Source organism: Rhinolophus ferrumequinum, chromosome 24, assembly GCF_004115265.2.
Source record: "Rhinolophus ferrumequinum isolate MPI-CBG mRhiFer1 chromosome 24, mRhiFer1_v1.p, whole genome shotgun sequence".
NCBI classification, from domain to species: domain Eukaryota; kingdom Metazoa; phylum Chordata; class Mammalia; order Chiroptera; family Rhinolophidae; genus Rhinolophus; species Rhinolophus ferrumequinum.
The window spans coordinates 24,783,689-24,800,864 of NC_046307.1; the positions used below are offsets into that span (position 1 = coordinate 24,783,689).

At 40.5% G+C, this 17,176-nt stretch overlaps 1 protein-coding gene and 1 pseudogene across 4 annotated transcripts in view; both read left to right on the forward strand.

Annotated features, from left to right (window-relative positions):
* The window catches only part of GRIA1 (glutamate ionotropic receptor AMPA type subunit 1), a 287,697-nt gene that overhangs the window by 101,963 nt on the left and 168,558 nt on the right, over positions 1 to 17,176 (forward strand). The gene's annotated exons all lie outside the window — the stretch shown is intronic.
* LOC117016999 (adenosine deaminase-like protein) lies at positions 15,650 to 16,531 on the forward strand (annotated as a pseudogene).

Here is a 17,176-nt window from a genome sequence, read left to right on the forward strand (position 1 = left end):
AACTCCTGCCATTAAGCATAGTCTAGAAGAAGCTATTGAGATTGGCATATAAATAACCGATCACAGATTATGTACATGAGATTAAATATACAATGTCTTTTCAAAGAGGTAAAATCAAACTACTTGGAGGAGGGAGAAGGCAAGGATAGGCTATTGGGCCTGAGACCTCTCATTTGATTCAGATGGTTTCAGAGAGGTCTTAGCTGGGGCTTAAATGATGGGTTGAATTTAGTACACCTTAGAGGAAAGGATAAACATATAAGCAAGAAAACAGCAGGGAACTAAAAACATATTTTGAAAAAACCAAACAGTCCATTTATAGGAACATAGGGACAAAGTTTTAAAAATATGACAGCGAAGACTGGAAAAGCCGTGTATGCTTAGAATATGGAGAACCTTGAATGCCAAGCTACAGAGCTGAGGGAAGAACTGAGACCCTAGGGCAGTTGCAGGAGAACTGAGTTTGATAATCTGCTCGATTTATCAGCCTCTCTCAACTGCACTTGGATCTGCCTTTCCTTCTCCACAATGCTTCTCTCCTCCCTTCCTTCAGTAAATATTTATTGCACTCCTGAGTTTACGATGTGGTCCCCGGGAAAGCCTACAAAGTTGATTATCTGTCCTCTGATACTTTAACACAATTAAGTGAAGGTCAAACCATGGTGACTAGCATTAAATAACGTAGGTCTAATCACGGTTCACCAGAGTGGGGCTATTGATTTTATATAATTTTCTTCCTTTTTGGCTGACTTGACGTCCATTGCTAATCTTAACACAACACTTTTTATCACTTCAAGTAGATTATTTTGTCCAGAAAAAAATTTACTAAGTACCTACTAGGTTGGGCACTTTAGAAAGCATGAAAGAAGTGTAAATCACAATACTTACCCTCTAAGACCATAATCTTCTAGATGGATAATATTCATTAAATCATGTGAGTAGGGCAAGCCTGCCAGCAAGTTACTGCCAATTCAGAAAACTGAAGTGACAGGATCTATAATGTAGGGATAAATTTCGGGTGGGCAGGAAGTGACAAGATCGTAGACGGTTAAAGGTCCAGAGAAAGTGGGACTTTGAAGTAAGCGAAAGGAAATAAAAGGGAGATGCTTTGCCTAAGAAATAGCACAGGCAAAGGTCCTGAGGCATGTGGAGTCACAAGGGAAAAATGAGGAAGGCTACTAGCTTGACTAAAGAGTCTGCCCAGAGGGATAACATAGACAGAGGTACTGCACGCCTTGGATGCCAAATTGGGCTGGTCACGGGTAGTAGATAGTGTGAGTCCTCTCCTCCTGTTTGATAATAAAATATGGAGATTGTAGGGATAGGTTTTCTCCCAGGAGGAAAAGAGAGATGCTCTTTTTTTTTTTTTTTTTAATTTATTGGGGTGACAATTGTTAGTAAAATTACATAAATTTCAGGTGTACAATTCTGTATTACATCATCTATAAATCCCATTGTGTGTTCACCACCCAGAGTCAGTTCTCCTTCCATCACCATATATTAGATCCCCCTTACCCTCATCTCCCACCCCCCTCCCCCCATACCCTCTGGTAACCACTAAACTATTATCTGTGTCTATGAGTTTTAAGAGATGCTCTTTAATCCAGAATTTCTTTAGGAAAGAAATGTCACATATCCATCAGGTTTTTCACCAGGGGAGGTCAAAGGAGGCATAGGAAACTTCAGACCACTTACCCTAGGGGCCTGTATTTATATAAAACGTGGTCTCAAATCTCTGACTGAAAAATGAACATCCTGAGGGGACCAAAGAAAAGAAGTACCTGTCTGTTCCTTGCCATGCTAGCTGCTACAGGGAAACCAGAAAGGAAGTAGATCGATGGCTGCCACCCTGGAAGTTTGCTGCTAAAAATTCATTTCAAAGTTTCCCTATGTCTGGCAGCCTAGGAATTTGGGTTTAGGTGAGGTTTGCACAGAGACTGTCAACCCGACAGACCTGGAAAGTGAAGCCTCTTGATTATTTCAAGTTTAACTATAGCTTCGAGTGTCGGTGTGACATCGCACCCTTGGATCCCACCTGGAACATTCTCATCTTGGCTGTTGGGACTTCCTTATTTCCTGAGGAAGGTAGAAGTCTGAGTGGATCAGATGCTTGAGGATAAAGCTGATTCCTCTTGATGCAGAGAGTGGTCAGAATGATGACAACAGCTAACTGTGAGCGTGTCCTGGGTGCCAAGCTCTGCACTTAACACTTTACATTTGTTCCCCTCCAAGTCTCCATGAGGTAAGGGATGCTATCTACCCCCCTTTTTATTAATATGAACAAGAAACCTGAAGCATAAAGAGTTTGGGATCTTGCCAAAGGACCTATAGCGAGTAAGTGGTAGAGTAAAGCTTTGAACCAAGGCTGTCCACACTTGTTTTTTTAAATTCTTATTTTCAGAACAGTGTACTAGAGCCCCACTCTTCACAGTGACACCACACTTAAAATAAGTTTTCTATATCCTACAGCCCTGCTATTTCAAACTGCTACTGCTCAAGATGAAGCCGTCTTTGGTTATTGACCTTCCACTGGGACATGAAGGGCTTGGAATTAAGTTCCATTTACTCTTACTCGTACAGATGTGTTTCCGGTCATCTGGGTACATGTCTAAGGCAAAAATGAAAATCAAATCAGAGCTTTAAAAAATATGAGAGGATGAGCAAAAACCGCCTCTCCATACAAATCCAGAGAACTGGGGCTTGACCTCATAAGGAACTGACCACATGGCGAGGGGGGTGAGGGTGAGTCCCAGGACCCTCGCATGCCACATGGTGAAGTGACCCAGCTCTGCCCTACCTTGCTCACTGATGGTCTCAGGTACGTCCATTAGCTGACTGCAGTTTACAATTGGAAGGGACCTTAGGGTGTCCTACTGCAGATTGTTTTAAATTGTGCTCTATAATAACATAGAAGTCATAACGAATTTTTCAAATACTCATTGAGAACCTACTATGTGCCAGGTATTGGTCCAGGAGCTACCTCTAGGGCTGCTCCGAGGGGGAGAAGGGACAATGGGACAATCTTGTCCGCTCCTATTCACTACTTTAACCACGCCCTCCATTACTGTCTGCCTTGTATTGTCACTGCACTTGAGATTTATCTGGAAGAAAAGATTACACAGTTTCAATTCCTTTTAAAAAACACAATGTCTATTCTAACACTCCTCATTGGCAGACAACAAACCCCAAAGAGATGAAGTGACTTGCCCAAGGTCCAGCCATCGTTTTCACCTAGTGGTTATGTGCAGAGTGAAACTTTTTCCACTTTACCCACCTGGCCGCAATTCCCATTATTCTGAGATGGAGGAACCAGACCAGACTCTCTCTAGTGGTCCTTTCCAAGGCTAATGTGTTTTAATTTTCTGAATTTCTTGAACACTCGCTATTTGGCCAGTGCTGTCCTGGGTCATGTAGCAACCATGGCTCTTCAGTCTGTGATTGGTACAATTCCTTTTCTGTCTTTCTGGGACCTTTGTGTTCAGGCTAGGGAGCTGTCGTGAATACTGGTCTAAGTTTATTTAATCATACTGAGCTTCCACTGTGGGTTTCAGGGAAATTGGCAGGATGAAGATTGTAACACTCACCTGTGTTTATTGAGTGCTCAAGGTGGTGAGGGTTTAAGCAGCTATAATTCATTGTCATGTTAAATAATGCAAATGCCTCTCAGCTCTACAAAATGTAGGACATCCTCTAAAGATGGCTATATCTCTTACCTCGGGACTGGTGGCCTCGCAAGTATAGTGTAATGGTGAGTAACAGACAGGCCTGAGCGACAATTCTGTCTCTGCCATTTATTTGCCACAGGCTCGCTGAGTTCTTGCACATGGAACCTAGCTTCTCTGAGCCTCGACTTTCTTATCCGTAAAACAAGTCCAACAATCCCCACCTCACAGGAATACTTAAATAATAGAATTATATGGTATACAGAGAGTACAGGGTTGGCTATATAGTAAGCTCTTCATAAATGGTAATACTATTACTATATTTTTTTCTCGTCCGGTTTATAATCTCCAGAAAGCCTTAGAAGCCTCCGAGTGAGTCCTGTTTCATCTGTGATGTTGGTAGCATGCATGGACATGTCAGAAACAAGTTTTTTAAATTTCTCTCTGGAGTTTAACTTCAGGGATCTGCACCAATAATGAAAGAGGGTGGAAGGAAGGGAGGGAGAGGAGGGAGAGAAGGGAGAAGGGAGGGAGAGAGAGAGAGAGAGAGAGAGAGAGAGAGAGAGAGAGAGGTGAAGGGGGGAGAGGAAAGAGAGAAGAAAGTGCTGAGAGAGAGAGAATTTTACTTGTTGCTTTAGTATAGTTCAAATTCTCTACATAGAAGTTAAGTTGATGGCCCCTAACTTTCTCAGGCTCTCGCACCAGAAGCAGAGTCAAACACTGTGCCCACACCTTCCTAATCAAGCAGATGAGTAACCTTCAGAGGTTACAAAATGGCAGCTCACAGATGAAATGGGTGTGGTCACACAGATTTCTAAATTTTTCAAAGTCCATTGCTAACATTTGATAATCCAGGAATTTCATTTGAAAGTCTAGGTGTCTGGCTTCTCTCTCGTTTTAACTTTCTTAAATTGTAAAGTCTAACATACATACTCAAACACAACTGTTTAGCTCAGGGGTTTGTCACAAAGTTAACATTGGAGTAAACACCGCTCAGTTTGAGAAATACACTGTTGCCAGCCCCCACCTTCCTCTTACCCCTTTTCAGTACTCTGCACTGTGCCAACAAAGGGAAGCTGACTGAGTCTTGTAACAGTTTGTTTTTATTTTTAGATTGACCACCTAAGCAAGCATTCCTAAATATTAGTTTAATTTTGCCTGCTTTAAAAAATGTACATAAAGGGAATCATCCCATATGACTTTGTGTGTATGTCTGTTTTCCTTTGCTCAATATGACATTACAGGAGTCATCCATGTTATTCGATATGGATAGAGTTTACTCATCTTCAATTCTGTACAAGATTCTAGTGTACGAATATGTCACAATTTATCCATCCATAATTCTACTGCTGATGGATATGTGGACTGTTTAAACTATTGAATAATGAATCTATAAATATTCTTGTATATGTCTCTTGTTACACACTTGCACGTATTTCTGTTAGATGTAAATATAGGAGAGCTATGAGAATGTTCAGTTTTAATAGATACTGCCGAATAGTTTCCAAAGTGTCTGTACCAATTTACACTCCCACCATCAGTATGTGACTATTCTTATTGCTCCAAATTCTCTCAAACACTTGGGATTGTCAATCATTTTAATTTTAGCCCTTCTGGTGGAGGTGTAGTGATAACTCACTGTGATTTTTATTTGTATTCCTCCTAATTATTCGTGACGTTTTGCTTCATTTCATGTTTATTGAAATGTTGATATGCTTTTTAAAGTAATAATAGTTCGTGCTTTTTGCTGATTTTCCTACTGGGTTGTCCTATTCTTTTTATTTATAGGTGTTCTAGATGTGAGCCCATGGTCAAATGTTCATGTTGCAAATATCTTCTTCCTTTCCGTAGCTTGCATTTTCACTCTCTTGATTGTATCTCTTGATTTACAGAACAGAAATTATTCATTTTAATTCAGTACAATTTCTCAGCCTTTTCATTTATGGGTAGTTTTTTATCCTGTTTAAGAAGACTTTGCCTACCTGAGGTATGAAGATATTTTCCTATATTACCTTTTGGTGACTTTATGTTTTCCCATTCAGATTAACAATCCATCTGGAATTGATTTTTGTGTATGCTGTAATTAGGGATCTAGAATCAATTTTTCCATATAGATATTTAGCTGATGGCATCATTTACTGAAAAGACCATCCTTTGTCCACTGAACTTCAGTGGAGTCTTTGTCATAAATTAAGTAACCAAGTACATGTAGTTCTGTTTCTGGTCTTTCTTTTCTGTTCCACTGACCTGTTTGTGTCTCAGGATAACCTAAGTCTTCATATCTGGACAGCAAGTCTTTGCACCTTATTCTCCTTTAAATTGTTTTGGATCTGCTGTTAGACTTTTTCACACTTTCATATAAATGTTAGAATCAGCATGTCAAATTATTTTTTTAAAAATCCCTATAGGGATTTTAATTGGGATAGCATTAACTTAACATATCACTTTGGGAGAATTGGTATCTTTAAATATTGAATCCTTCGCTCCAGGAACATAATATATTGCTTCAATTATTTAGGTCTTCTTACACTTCTTTCAGTAATGTTTTTTCAGTTTCAGTACAGAGATCTTGCACATGTTTAGTTAGATTTATTTTCTAGATATTTAATGATTTGTGATGTTATTATAAATCTTTAAAAATATTATGTTATGATTGTTTATTGCTGGTATATTAAAACAGAAATGATTTCATTCACTTATTTTACATCCAATGACCTTGCTATCTACACTCTGTAATTCTAATATTTTTCTAGAGTGCGTTTGGGTTTTCTATGAATACAATCATGTCACCTCTGAATAATGACAGCCTTATTTCTTCCTTGCCAACTTGGTTATGATGTTATCTCCTGTATCCAGTTTACTAATATTTTAAGATTTTTTTTTCACCCTGATTGTGAAATAAAGTGCCTGTAATTTTCTTTTCTTATCATCATAAGAAATAATGGTTCGATTTGGTATCAGGATTATGCTGACTTCAGAAAAAGAGTAAGGGAGTACTCCCTCTTCCGATTCTCTGGAAGAGTTTGTGTGAGGTGGGTCTTTTTTGTTCTTTAATGGTTTTATAGAACTCAGAAGATAGTTAATCTGGGCCCCGAGTTTTCTTTGTGTAAAGCTTTAAAGGTCTTTAATAGTTACAGCACTAGTCAATTTTGTTATTCTCCTTGTGGCAGTTTTGGTAATTCATGTTATGTTAAGAATTTGTCTATTTCATCTATATTTTCAAATATCTTGTCATAAATGTGTTCATAATGTCCTCTAATTTTCTATTTCATGCCAATAGCATAGATGTCACCGATAGATGTCATCTTTCATATTATTGACATTGGTGGGTTTTGTGCTTGCTTATTCTCATACTTTCTCTAAGATCCTTTAGGGGCTGGTTTTGACTTGGTTGATTTTTTTTTCTGGTTTTGACTTGGTTGATTTTTTTCTGCTGTACATTTCTTATTTCATTCATTTGTATACTTTTCTCTTTATGTTTAGTTTGCAGGGTTTGTTTTTACTTCTTGAAATGGATGCCTAGCTCATTTTGTTTACACCTTTTCTTATTTTCTAATATATGCATTATAAAGCCATACATATTCCTCTAACCATGGGTTTAGCTGTGTTATTTGTTGCTTGACTTTTCTGATTTACTCAATTTTTACTTTTTCAAACACTTCACTCCTGTCTCATTTAATTTGTAAATTACACAACCTTAATTGTGTTTTTAGTGGTTACACCAGATATTATAACATGCACACTTATCAAACGTTATTGTAGACTGGCAATCGTATCCTCTCCCCAGACAGTGCAAAGACCTTCGAACATTTTCACTTTATGTATTTTCCTGCCCAGGTACATGCCATTGTTGTTCTATAATGTTTGTATTTTTAACCTCAACAATATAATATTATTGTTGTTGCTATTTTATTCAGTCCATATTTATTTATATTCACCCATTTATTTATAATTTTATTCCTTTGTATTCCGTTCTGTATGTCTAAGTGTCCACCTGGAATAATTTTTCTTCTCCATAAATAGTATCCTGTAGTGTTTCCATAAGTGTGAGTCTGTTGTTTACAAATACTTTTCCCTTTATTTGTATGAAAATGTCTTTATTTCACATTCTCTCTTGAAAAAACAAAAGTGTTATGTGTATTTTTTTTTTAGAGAGAGTCTACATTTGTAGTTATTTGCTTGCAGCATTTTTCATATATAATTCAGTTGTTCCTTGTGAAGAGTCAGCTGTCCACCATATAGCTGATCTTTGGCAGTATTCTGTCTCCACCCCGCACTCATTCTGGATAAGTTTAAGAGTTTCTCTTTAGTTCTAGCAATTTTACTATGTTGTGTCTAGGTGGGATTTCTTTTATTTAACATGTTTTGGGCACAGTGAACTTCCTGAGTTTGTGTCTTGATGCCTCTTATCAGACTTGGAAAGCTTCTTGCCGTTGACTCTTCAGACATCATTTCTGTATCCTCATCTTACTTTTCTCCTTATGACTTTCATTTACGTGTACGTTAGGATTTTTCACTGTATCTGCAGTATCTCCCACATCCTTTTCTGTATTTTCCATCCCTCCCACTTCCTGTGCTTTCATCCTGTTTTCACTTGATCTAGTTTGAAGTCTATTAATTCTCTTTCAAGCTGCATCCAATCTGCCATTATGCCTATTAAATTCCTGATGTTAGTCTTTATACTTTTCAAGTCTGAAATTTCCTCTTGATTATTTTACATGGTTTTCAATAGTCTCCTGAAATTGTCAATCTTGTATTTTACTTCCCAGAAGACAGTAAGCATAGTTGATTTTAAAATATCTGCCTGATTACTCTAATATCTTGGGCCTGTATGAGTCTGTCCCTATTTTATTTTCCTTTCTGTTCATTTTTATTTATGTTGTTTTATCTTCTGGTGTAAGTGATTATTTTTTATTGTGTGCTGGACATTGTATTTGCAGAATTTTTTTGTAGAACTAACTTAAGGCTTGGGGTAATGTTATCTTTTTCCCTTAATGGATTTATGTTTGCCTTGTTGTACTAGCAATCTATTATAATTTCAGGCTAGTTTCAGAGACTGGATGACTTAAAGCTAAACTCTAATCCCCAACTTCTTCTTCATGCCTCCTCTTAGTTTAGCTGCTTCCTGTAGAATTGGTAAATGTCTCCAGGGCATAAGTAGCTCTCAGTACAACGCTCGCCTCCCTGGCTTTCCTCCGGTCCTAGATCCTAGCTCTCTAATTCTTCACTCTCTTGTTAGCTCTTCTACATCTTCAAGCAGAATTTTAAGTATTTTATCCAGCTTTTCTAGTTCTCACTAGGAGCACAGGTCCAAATTAAATAGTCTCTCATTAACACAAGTGGAAGTCCTGTGCCTTCTCTTGAAAAGTTGACAGATGTATCCACAATATGCTGGAGGTGGGCAGTGGTTTCCCCTCTTTAGTTGAGCTATGCATTCTTCCAAGCACCGCAGTGTCCAGCTGGGTCACTTCTCACTTACATTATTAGTCCAGCCGCTGTTGGCCTTTGGGATTGAGACTCTTGCCTTAAATCCTTTCTAAAACAAAGTAGAAGGTAAACATTCCAACAAGGTACTATTTGACCTCCCTGGTTAAGAATTCTAACTCTGGATTTACACACTTGGTAAATGAAGGTAAGTTTTATTTGTTTGTGTCGTTTGTTCTAGGGAAGGGCGCCTAAAGATTGTAGAGGATTGTTATCATTCAACTCTACATGTTCCTGGGAGATCTGGAATGTCTAAGGGGCCCAGAATTGCCCCGTGAGGACAGGCTCCCGGACTGCCCTACATGGCAGAGCATCTGCACCGAGAGCTGGTTTGTGGTCTCTGTCGTAATGCGAGACCAGGACAGTGCTGAATGGAAGACTGAAGGCCGGATGACACAGAAACAGATGGAGTATATCTCCCACGGGCTGGGAAGTCCACTTGCAGAGCAGCTGCCGTGTAAGGAGTGTTAGTGCCCTCCAGGGTGCCAAGGAAGGTGAAAACAAAGCCACAAAAAACATGAGGTAGAAAATGTGACTCTCCCTGTCAGTGATCGGGAAATCTATAAGCCTTGTTAGAGGGTCACTGGAATGAAAGAAAAGCCTCCAAAGACGGGTAGATAGCCTGCAAAAGACAGAAGTGTGTGGTCTTTAAAAAAAAAAAAATGAACTGTCCTTTGCTCAGTCTAATTTAATGAAAAATTTTTGAGTACAGCTGCTCTATGCAAAATAATATCTACCTCCAGGGAGAAGATGCTTTTCCTAATTGTGGTTGAGAGGAGTCTGCAGAGCCAGGCTGCCTAGATTCCAATCCTAATTCTCCTGTTTCTAGCATATTGACCTTGGGCAAGTATTTCATTTTTCTGTGTTGCCATTTCCCCATCTATAAAATGGCAATAACAGTGATAGTCACCTAAAAGCGTTCCTGTGAGGATTTTAAAAAGCAGTGCATGTAAAGTATCCAGAACAGCGACCCACATCTAAAGGAAATCAAATAAAAAAACTGCTACTTATAATTAAATTTGTTTTATTAGTATAATTATTTAACAATATCTAACGTGTTTATCTTGTGCTTCTCAGAGCCCTGGGTTTCTTATCTCTGTTCTACACTCCAAGTTCTTCATAAGACCATTTCTTTTTTAGTTGGATGTAAAAATTATATTGGAGATTTCCAAATCTTGCTGCTCATTTCAGACAGCTTTTTAAAAACACAAATTTCTAGGTTCCACCCACAGAGAGTCTCATTTAGTAGATCTGGAGTGGAGCCTGGGAAGCTGAATTTTTAAAAACATTCCTGGTGATTATGCTGATGCAACCAGTTTGGAACCACAGGACTGTGGTGTACTAGTTGTTCAATATCTGGAGCCAGTTGTTAACTATTCTGCATTTTGCAAACTGGCTGTTAAACCATCAGTAGGTATTGGCTATGGTGGGAATATTCACACCATGGAAACTGGCAAATGCTACTTTTTTTTTTTCTTTTTTCTGGAGAGCCGGTTTCTATCATACCACAGGCACCGTCTTTTCAGCTCCTGGCATTTGAAATATCTCTGTGTGACCCGGATTGTTTGGGACTCAAAAAGTTCACTGTTCTCTGAGGTTTGGTTGATTGCGGTTTGGATCTCCCAAGCAATGGGCTTTCAGCTCGATACCTCTGCAACCATAATTAAAGTATCGTTGCTTCCATATGAGGCAGAGGTGGAAAACTGGTTATCCAGTGGTGACTCCACCTTACAGATGTAATAGTTGGCTCTCACAGAGATTTAAAATAAAAGCCAGAGGCAGCTTTTAAACTGGGTTTGTATATGAAAATCCAGATTCTCAGCTTCCCTTTTTAAAAAAATGGAAATATCTGGGCCTGTTTTTCACTTGACAAAGCTTAGCTAAAGCTGAGTGAACACTGACAGGGGTAAAGTGTTTGTTCACCTGCCCATTTGTTCATTCATGCCTTCTGCTGGGCCCCTGAGCTTGCAACTAAGGAAAACAGTGTGATTTTCCAGAAAAAGGTGCGAGACCATACTGACACTTAGGAGATATGAGCTTGTCATCATGCCTCTGCTTTTAACACATTGTATGACCTTGGCCAAGTCACTCTCCTGTCTGTGCCTTAGTTTCTTACTGGGGAGCATCCTGACCTGGTTTGTCTGCCTTTCAATGATGTTGGGATGATCTGAAATGGGGTAGTGTGAGCCCTTGACTACCAAAAGCAGAAAAGTAAGGAATGACTTTTAAATGTTGATTCTGTTATCTGCCATTTGTACCTTTGTGGGCCTGCATGATTCCAGAACAAGTTCTGATTTAAGAGAAAATCTTTACATGCACTGGAGTGCCGAGAATGGATGGGAAGAGTGTTTTGTGATGAGAAAAGCACACAAGACAAAAATCCTAGTGAATTTGTTGAATCTGCAGTCTTCCTGAGGCATGAGAATTTAAGGATGATATCATTAACCATTCCTATTTTATACATAAGAAAATATGGGCACAGGGGGAACATGGCTTAGTAATCAAACCTGCATATCCGTTCCAGAAACATGTGCCTCCCGCGCGGTCCTTAACCTCGTTGAGCCTCTGTTTTCTCATGTGTAAAATGGGAATGTTAGAATCTATCCTGTGATACACTGTAAAGAGTCAATAAAATAATGTGCCTTAAGTACCTAAAACATATTGTAAATGTCCACGAAATGGAAGCTGCTATTATTAACTCAAGGAAAGCATATGGTCATGGACCCACGGGCAAACCCGGAAGTAGTTAAAAGAAGGAGACATATTGCTAATGGATATTTCCTTACCAGAAAATAACTGTTCGTAAAACGTAAGTGGCTTCTTTGATTTCGCCTTGCACCAACGTGACTCAAATCAGTATTTTTCCCAGCATTTGCAACACGATTCATAGGCTATCCAAACAAACCGCCCTTATCAACAGCACGTTCTGGGAGCCAGAGATGGTATTAGCACAACAAAGTGTTTGCAGCGTTGGACCAGTGTGTGTTTTCCCTTCATAGATCCTTAAATTTCAGCCCTGCTCGGCTGGAAAGGAGAAATCGGAGCCTAAAGAACCCTTATTTCTGTTTGATGTTCACTGGCTTGGATGCCTCTTTTCACCTCCGCATCTGAATATCACAGGAAGAAGTGCCCAAGTTCCTCTGGGCTCCTGAAGGCTGGGACAAATTAGCATTTTTGGAATCAGTGCTTCTTTCTGGACTCCACTGCTTTTTCTTTTCCTCTCCAAATAAAAATTTCTGTTTCAGAGTGTACTTTCTCAACCACTCCTTGCCTAATGCAATTCTGTTTGATTTCCATGGAGCGGCTCCTTTCAGGGGCCGCTGAACCGTGTCTCAGCAAGCATGTCAATTCCTGAACACCAGCTTTCTGGCAGGAGCTATTCTAGATGCATCTTCACATCCAGTAATCACGCATTTAACCAGAGTGATTGACATGTTATATTTTCCCCTCTCCAACGTTTCCAGGCAATTAGTCTTATTTGTCTTCCTTGGAAAGTCTCCCCCAGTTTGGATGCCTGCCAAATCAGTGAACTACAAATACATGCACATGTCAAACACACCTACACACACAGATGTAATTAATAGGTACCGAGTCTGTATCTGCATTGAATGTTCGACATTTCATTTGTAGACTTCACGTCTCCACTGAAGTTTTAGTCAGTTGCTTCTTCCTTTCTTTCTTGCCTCTTTTTCTCCCTCCTTCTCTCTCTCCTTCCCTCTACTTCTTTACTTTCTTTCTACTTTTCCCAGAAACAGAGACTTTTTTTGCTTAGCCATCACAGAATCTCATATTCTTCACTATTAAGGGGGCTTGAGAGAAGTTTTTATACCCTCCTCTCCTTGACTTGGGAAATCTCTGTGCTAGAAAGGAAATCCTGTGCCCTCAAATGGCTTTACTTGGCACTTAGGAAAACTTTGCAGCTCCATCTGCCCCACCCAGGACTGCAGGGCTTAGGCCCTGCCCACTGCGTCAGCAGCCTCTCCATCTCAGCCCCCACACTGTAACGGCACAGACCCTTCTTCCCTGCCTTAGGGCTTTTACACACGTTTTTCTCTCTTCTTGGACAGGCCTTTGCACCCAGGCACACAGGCCTTCCTCACCACTCAGCCCATTTATTCTTTAGGTCTCAGCTCAAATGGTACTCCTTAGATCATCGCCCTACCCTGTTCATTTTCTTCACGGCACTCATCGCAATTTGTAATTAAGCCTTTATTTGAGTGATTAGTGGTTTAATGTCTCTTCACCTATTAGAAAGCAAGATCTCTAAGGACAAACACTGTGTGACCTTTTCTGTTTTCCCCATTTCTTCAGTGTCATGTACAGTGCCTGGTGTCTGACAGTAACAACAAATATGAACAATAAAGTAGTAGTGGCTGATGTTTATTGAGAATGTGCTAGTTTCAGGCATACTATTCAATGATTTTTATATGTATTAACTCATTTAATATTTATAAGTAACCTAGGAGGTAGGTATGATTAGTACCCCCAATTTGCCGGTAAGGAAACTGAGTGGCCAAGTTACTCGCCCATAATTATACAGCTGGAAAGTAGTAGCAGAGCTACTTTCTAATGCAGGCCTTCTGACTCTAAAGCCAGAACCCTTAAGCAGGCCATGCTGTGCCTCTATTAAGCAATCCATCAATAGTCATTGAAGGGATAAATGAAAAATATGTCCAGGTTGATTAATAGCAAAACTGAGTTTAAACCTAAATTGCGTGATTGATAATCCAGTCCCCTTTCCATACAAACAGAGAGCCTCTCAGGTACCAGCAGAATGCAGTAGAAGAAAGAGAAGCCGATTAACAAATTGGTCTGCTCCTGATAAGGCCTAAGGGGGGTGGGGGGAGGGGACCCGGTGATACAGATGTGAAGTGGAAATCAGGTTAGATTCAGGCAGGACCCAGTGGCAGGTGGAAGGACACTTGAATTGGTTGAAGAAGGTTTAAGATAAGGACTCAGGTTGTCCAGAAACAGCAAGTGGATTTATAGTCATCATCACTAACAATGGAGGCAATTCTCATGCTTTGGAGGATAGCTTCCGAACCCGACTCAAAAGTATCAGTAGCCATCAGTTTCATGAAATTGCTGGTCAGACTCCTAGCATGAAAGTTCCAGGAGTGTCTACTGTCGCATTCAAAGCATGTAGAACAGTGCTGGGCCCCTGGTAGGTGCTCAATACATATTTGTTTCATGAATGAATGGGAAATAAATGTCAACAAATCCATCAGTAGGTACTGACGGAATACCTGTTAATACGTCTGTGTGGTTCAAGGTACAGTGAGGAACAAAGAAACGTGAGTCAGATTCCTTTTCATGGAGAGGCCACAATCTACGGGGTCCTAGTCACAACTACCACTGCCAATAACAGCCACCACCGCTGGGGATTCGCTTTGCGCAGGTGCTGTGCTGTGTCCCTTTACGTATTGTTCCATCACTCTCATACTTGCAACACCTTAAAGTGATGGCACTATTAGTCACCTCCATTTCCAGATACAGAAATTGAGCTTGAGAGATGCTCCTTTCTTTGTCAAAGTCACTAAGCCAGGAAGTGGTGGAGCCAGGATTTGAACTGAGGTCTGTTTGACTCTGGAACCAACTATGCCAAGTATGTCCGTCCCATTATTTCTAGGTCACCATCTGTGGGTGAGAGGAACGTTGGGACTGTAAGAGTTCGCAGTATTAGAGGGGAGGGCCAGAGACAGAGGGAGCAACGCAAGTAAAGCTTCTCAACCTCTGCAGGGCAGCGTAGGCTGCTTCGCTTGGTCTGAGCTATACCTAGGCGTTGTCTGCCACAATTCTATTTGTTGTTGAGGTCCCGGATCCCGTGACACTTCCTCCTGGAAGGCTTCTCAAACCCTACATGACCCAGTTACGCCCTCCTTTACGTTCTTTTTGGAACCCTTCCTGATTCCTAATCACAATTCTTCTTACCCCACATTCTAATCACTTGTGTTCCCCACCCACTAGTTCCTCCAGGATATTTCATCCTAGCACAGTGCCTGCCATATAGTATGCCATTTGATGTTTATTTATAGAACGAATGAATTTTAGGTGTACCATACAGGTACAACTAATATTCAGCAGAATTTAAAGGGAGGAGTACCTTACTGAGCATTCAGCAGAGCTTCAGGGCAAAGGACTTCTAAAAAGTTGAGCTGTGGAGGCTGCGCAGTGTGGACATAGCAGCTACGATGGATGGTTGGCACACCATGCACAGTCCCCGAAATAGCAACATGACAAGGGTGTCCTGTACATACCAGCAGGCAGCCAGGGAGCTACTGCTGGGAGCCCTGCTGGCATTGGTGCTCGAAACTTGCAGGCTCCGCAGACTCATGGTGGTGTGAAGCTGAGCCTGGAGCTACATACACATGCAGATAATCTTATCAAAATGTGTGGAAAGAAAGCAAGCTGAAGGAAGTTCAAGACCACAATGTACCAAAGTACATTGTATTCATAACAAGAACAAAAGTGTCCGGAGAAAGACCTTTTTATTCTACTGAATCATGATGGAGGCAGAAGAACAACAGCCATGGAAGACAGCCTTTTGCTCAGAATTGCCTGAAATGGGCAATCATGGCCACGTGAATGGACCCCTTAGTTCTAACATCATGAAATTGATAGCCAACAAGCCAGGTCTTAAAATCCATTTTGGGAAGACTAATTGACAAGGTAAAGCAAGAGCTTCAGAGGAATGTTTCCAGATGTTCCAGCTCATTCATCAGCTTACTACTGGTCCTGAAGATATACTAATGGTCACAAAAGATGTCGTGAAAAAATTCATAGATGATGGTGTCAAATCCCTGGAACTTGACAAGGAAGCTCCTGAACAAGCAGCACACCCAGCAGGGAACATGCTACAGGAATGACCAAAAAGACGCATGTGGACTTTGTATTTGAGGGTATAAAACAGTCCAAACAAGAAAACTTAGACATTGATGTTAAGCGTTTGACTGCAATGGACAGAAGAGCTGGCCCTTCCATAGCCAAGGAGACTACTAAACCTGTTGAAGAGTTCTTCCTTTCTACTGAGAATGCAGTTCTTGGCCTTGACCTCAGTGGAGACCCGGCGAGAGGACAAGCAAAATACTTCTTGGAACCTCTCTTAGAAGCTAAAATGCCAGTCTGAAGTTGCCATCACATCTTTTGAAGATTCCAATCCCCCCCTTCTTCCCCCAAAAGAAGTGAAGAAAACACAAGGACGCCCGGAACTGCTTCCTGACAGAATCGGGGATGGAACATTTCTCACCCCCTCTGAGGGAGGACTTGTGAAGCAGCACCAGGTACCACTAGGTATGGCTTGGGGCTGCAGGTCCTCCAGACAACCCTCTGTCCCTTCTTCCCTCAGCCGCCAGGTTGCAAACCATCTGAGAGAAGCGCTATACTAATAATACAAATAATCATTTAGAATTAAAAAGAAGAAACAAAGTGGAGTGGGGAGCCATAGGGTTATTAAAATTCCTGTCTCTGGATGTTTGGACTCACTGTGTGAACCTCGGCACGTAATTTATTCTCCCTGAACCTTAGCTTCCTCATCTGTACTTTTGAAATGATAAAAACTGGATTGTTGGGAAGTTGAAATGAGGTAATACATTAGAAACTCAGTACAGTGCTCGTTCTTTATAAGTACCGAAGTATTTGTCATGGCCTCTGCTGCTGCCACTATTTGTCTTCTAGTATTATTATTAGGGAGAGTTGGAAGAATAAGCCATTTCAGGCAGAAAGACACTTCTAAGTAAAAGCACAGAGATATGAAAAAAATTCTTGCCCACGGGTATGAAGATGATACATGGCACTGAGAAGAAAGGCTATAGATATTCAGTGCTGAGAGAGTCCTCTGTGCCAAGGAATCAAATGCTCAAAAAATTAAGAGGGCTGATGAAATCATGGCTCCATTCCTATTTTTAAAAGCTACATGTTAAAATGAGGAGTCCAGTGTGTGTCTGAGTCCAGTCTGTATGTGTGTTTTCCATTAAACATAGAGGCGAGGCTCTGTATAGTGGTTGCCATTTGATTCTCAGGAAGTGGATACA